Raw genomic sequence first — 5,412 nt, 5'->3', positions numbered from 1 at the left:
GTTTTTACTCTCTCCTCTAAAATATATGACTGGATGCTGGGGATCTTAACTAAACGCTTGACAGTATGATCTAGCAGCTCTTGCAGTTTAATCGTAACGCTTCGACCAGTTATGTGAATCGCTGAACTAGGAGGGTAGCATTCTTTTTTCGCTTCCAGTAGATCTGTAGATGGGACATAAATGTCGGCATTCCTAGCTTTTGCTTGCAGGCAAATTTTTTTTCAGAAAACATCACTGGCAACATAATTGCAACAAAGTAGAAAGAAAAAACGGTTTCTTTTCGCCTAAAAACGGCCAAAATGTGAATTTGTTGATATAATTTGTTTATAAAATGAACAAATAACATTTAATGTTAAATTTAAATATTCTCGTATCATCCTCACAATGAAAGCAAGCGATTTCAGAACAGAAATATACGTTGAAGCCGAATAACCCTTAATGTCGAGTATTTGTTAATACAATTTGTTTATAACAATTAACTATGCAAGTTAAGAATTTTTTTATATTTCTTATACCCCTGTGCACTAAATTCAAGGAACGAGAAGTATAAGAAAAATTTTGTCTAGAAGATAAAAAATGAAATTAGAAAAATCGACATTTTTTTCGATGTTTGCATTAAAATAAAAATTAAATAAACAAAAAAATAAAAAATCTACTCTCACCATTTTCTGAAAAATTTAGTTGTGAATTTTTCTTTGAAAAATTCACAACTAAATTTTAAAAAAATTCTAAATTCGGTGCATAATTGCGTTCTAAATGTCATTTTGAACCTCATTTTCCGATTTCACCCCACTGTGCGGCGTGGAACTCTAAAATACCTCTTTTGAGAAGTTTTCATTCTTAAACCCCCAAACATGACTAATGGGAGTTCTTTAGCCCAGGCGCGGACTATTACTATTGGGACTACTGGCAAAGATATTATAAGCCTTGATGCGGCACATGTATAGTTCGAGGAACTAATTGTAGACGGCGCTCCCGGCGAAAATCGCCCGATCCCCCCATGCCTCTCAACCCGTAATGTGCTTTCAATGTGTCTGTAAATTGCCTCCCCTGATTCGTGATTACATATTTCCCACAAAGAACGCAAAAAGTTGTTTAATCGATAATAACATGGGGTTTGTGATGAACTTGTAGCATTATACTCTAAAAGGGCCAAGTTTTCCACTAAATTAGAGCTGCGATCGCATAATGGCGACGATTGCGGGCCCGCTTGCTAACCCTGACCAATCTTCGGTACTGGGTTTCCGAGTCCCTGAATCGTACGGCTACATTTTTTTGTGCCTGCTATGGCGGCTAGAATGCCTTCACCCAGGGACTTCGTCGGCGACCCGTTGCCCACCGTCACCACGTGGAGGTGCCATGGGAGCAGACACAAAAAATGTCGATTCACGATGTCTCTTCTTATAGCATATTATGTTAGTAATAAATCTTGCTCTCTGTTTGTCCTGGAGAATGACCCTGTTGATCAAATCTAAGGTCATCCCTTACGGTGAATATGCTCAACAGTTGAATGTGATTTCGTAAAATGATAGGCCCATGGTCTGAAATTTAAAGTCGGTTGAATGTAAACACTCAAGCTTGAAATAAAAAATTATCTCATTCAATTTCTCATTTTAGGCTTGGAACCTATCATTTCACGAAATCACATCCACTGGGATCGTGATCAGCGACCCCAAAAACATAAAGGTTCACTGGTTCGAGACCCGTTCATAGCTAACACATGAGCTGAGATTTCAAAAGAAGGATTTGACATCTAGATGACCTCCAAATGATCTTCAGAGGTCGGTTTGACCGACAGGTCAAGGCGTATTCGGACGTAAAATTTTCCACTCTTTCAGAATCTGGGGTCAAAATAATTGCAGAAATCGAATTAAGGTGTTTGACCTTCATTTGACCTTTACCTACACGTGATGGGGTGATATGGACACCGGAACCGTGATCAGCAACCCCAAAAACGTAAAGCTCGACTGGTTCAAGACCCGTTCCTAGCTAAGAAATCAGCCGAGACATTAAAAGAAGGATTTGACCTCTAGATAACCTCCAAACGACCTTCAGAGGTCAGTTCGAAAAACAGGTCAAGACGTATTCAGACGTAAAATTTTCCTCTTTTTCAGAATCCAGGGTTTAAAAATTGCATCAATCGAATTAAGGTGTTTGATCTCCATTTGACCTTGATCTAGACGTGATCGGATCATATGGATACCGGGATCGTGATCAGCGACCCCAAAAACATAAAGGTCAACTAGGCTGAAAGATTCTCCATCTCAATTTCATCTTGGGATCTTGTGTAATTTTTGCCAAAAAACAAATAATAGTATAACTGATTAAATTTTTAATTTAAGTTTACTGTTATATATAATTATTGACAATAAAACCATTCTACTGAATTTCATGTACATATGTTTGGTAGGGTTGAGATATAAATCCTATCTCCAGTGTTGATAAAAACACATTTTTCTTTCAATTCCGTTACTTCAATGATGCTATTTTCTTTGCTTTTCTCGGCTTTAAATAAATGATGCAGTACAATATCATTAATTTCTGAGTATTTATAATTGTTATCCCTCGCTGCATTATATAGAATCACATTTTTTACATTTAGAAACTCAACTTCAGTATACACAGTGTCGCCGTACTTTAGCAATTTTAACACATTGACAAAACGTTTGTTTTGAAGACGAAATACTGTATCCTTAGACTTTTTCTCTTTTGTCAAGTGCCGAGTACAAACCGGTGACAAGATTAGGGCACGTTTCGGATAGAAAATACCGGATAAGGTAGCGGATGAGTCCCAGACAGATGTTGGGTAAAGATATTATGTGATCCCAGATAGAACCCGTTCAAGTGCCGTGTACAAGCAGGGGACAAAAACCGTGTCCGATTCCTATAGCGCCAGATAAGAATTGGCTAAAGTATTTTTAAGGACCCGGGTACAAACTGGGTTGAAACCTCAAAGATTCTGGATATGACCCATATAGAAGCCGGAGATAAAAATATCAATCTAGATAGAATCCGATGGAGGGTCGGGTATAAACCGGGCACAAGATCCGGGTACGTTTCGGATAGACATCACCTAAATACTGGGTAGAAGTTTTAAAGAACCATATAAGACCCATGTAGAAATCCGGTAGATTTTATCCGATCCCAGGTAGAACCCAATCAAGTGCCGGGTATGAACCAGGTCCAAGCCCATCTATAAACTGGATACAAATCTTGAAGGTCCCGGATGAGAGCTATATAGAAGCCGGAGATAAAAATATCAATCTAGATAAAATCTGATCATGGGCCGGGTATAAACCAGAGACAAAGCCCGGGTCTAATACCAATAGCGCGAGATAAGAATGTGCAATTGTTAGGACACATTGTGGAGCCAGCCTCTCGTTTCTCGCTTTGTTATCAGCTAGAGCGTCATTGAGGTAAATGCTATTCTTACATACGGAAATAATTTTTAAATTACTCGTAATCCCATTATGATTCTAAAACATGCTACTTATTGATTTATTAATCATTCTCTTAATAATATGCTTTTTGGTGCCAGATATGTTGAAAATTAGGATATGTTAAAAATAACGCCCTGATTACGAAATTCATAGTTAAACTTCGCGCAAGTGTTATTTTAATCGTAGAAACCATTAAAACTCCCGTAAAAATCATAAAAAAGAAATATTTTAATAGAAGTTGTAGACCTATAGTCAAAATACAAATTTTATGCTTCGTCAAATTTTTTCGAACGAGTGAAAGTTTTCGAGGTATTTGAGGATAATGATGAAAATTTCATATTTAACCCCCGCAGAAAACTTAAATGTTCCTGTGACGAATCACTGCAGTTTTATAATTTTATTTAAGTCTCCCCACGAGAAATTAGAAAGGAGTATGCGTTTTACCAATATTATTTCTGTGGTCACAAAAAGGGGGGCCTCTCCCCACGAGCAGTTGTATAGGGGAAGAGGTTTGACCAATATTATTTCTGTAGCCAGAAAAAGGGGAAGGTTTTTGTCCAATAATATTTCTGCGGTCAAAATATGTGCGTGTACAGAATTAAAAAAAAATCAAAGGTAAAAAAATGCATACGTTTTCGGCAGGGGCCAGACATGAAATTTTCATCTTTATCTTCAAATATCTCAAAAAATTTCACTCGTGAAAAAATGTATGAGACAGAAAATGTGTATTTTGATCAAGTCTGCAACGTTTTTGAACATTAAACTCATTGCAATTTTCATTCATTCTCGAGATAAACGTGAAAAACCACGATTATTTTAGGGTTTAAATGGAGCGTCAAAATACTTAAATATACAAAGTTTAAAAAATATCGGATGAAAGGGCTACACGAAACTATACCTGAAAATTCAACTGTTTGGTTAAAAATTCATGTTTTCGCTTTAAAAATTTAATGATTTTGGTAGAAAATCACACTATTTGGTTGAAAATTACACTAAAAAAATATTGAAAACTATTCAAAAGAATTCAGTTGAATTCAATAGTTCTCGCGCTCTACGCTCGAAAATGTTTTTACCTCGCGCTACGCGCTTAGTCTTTGTATTTCCCCCACATTTGTGCACACATCTTTGTAAATTAATGTTTCAAGCATCGACAACTTCAGTTTTGAACATTGTGCTCAATATTATTCATTATTATATCAAATAAATATTAAATTGAGTTATATACCTCAGCCTGGGATTGCTTATTCAGATAATGCAAAATGAAGTCCAAATTTTATTTATTAAAATCACTTTAATATTTGTTTCTTATATTGCATTCAATTCTATTTTCATCCACCCTGAAAAATGTATCGTTTCAGTAAATGAATATTATTAAAATTCATAATGTACAATGTCTTGTTTGAATAATTGCAAAAATTGCGAATTCCATAAAAACAAAATTTTATTATTAAACATTTTACTGCACCCGTGTGCAAAAAGCCCCGTTTAGGCCTCTTTACAATGATGGCCACCGAGCGACAGGCCATGCGTGAGTGATCCCCACAGGGAAAATCTACGAGCGGACATTCTATAAGGGTTATTGCGGAGGGCCCAGCTCGATTGCCCCACGGATCAACGATTAAAATTCCTAATTTTCATAAGGTCAGACTTAAAAAAATATTTTTATAACACTTTCACAAAAAGTCCCGCTTTTCGTATTGAAAAGTATGCCGAAAGTGACACATTTTAGTAAAGGATGAGAAAAATACTGCGGATGCGTAAATCGGCCATAGTTTCATTTTGACACAATAGTTACCTTTTTCGCAACTGGTGGCAACTTGTGCCATTTGGCTTAAAATTTTCATTTTCGTCTGTTTAAAAAATGTAAAAAATGTTATAAATCTCATGATTTCCCTTTTATTAAAAATACTGTTAGAAAAATCTAACTGAATTTTAATACACATGAATTGAAAGTTTTTTCCACTCATATACA

The sequence above is a fragment of the Belonocnema kinseyi genome, chromosome 10, assembly GCF_010883055.1.
Source record: "Belonocnema kinseyi isolate 2016_QV_RU_SX_M_011 chromosome 10, B_treatae_v1, whole genome shotgun sequence".
NCBI lineage: Eukaryota > Metazoa > Arthropoda > Insecta > Hymenoptera > Cynipidae > Belonocnema > Belonocnema kinseyi.
This window is presented reverse-complemented; position numbering follows the sequence as displayed.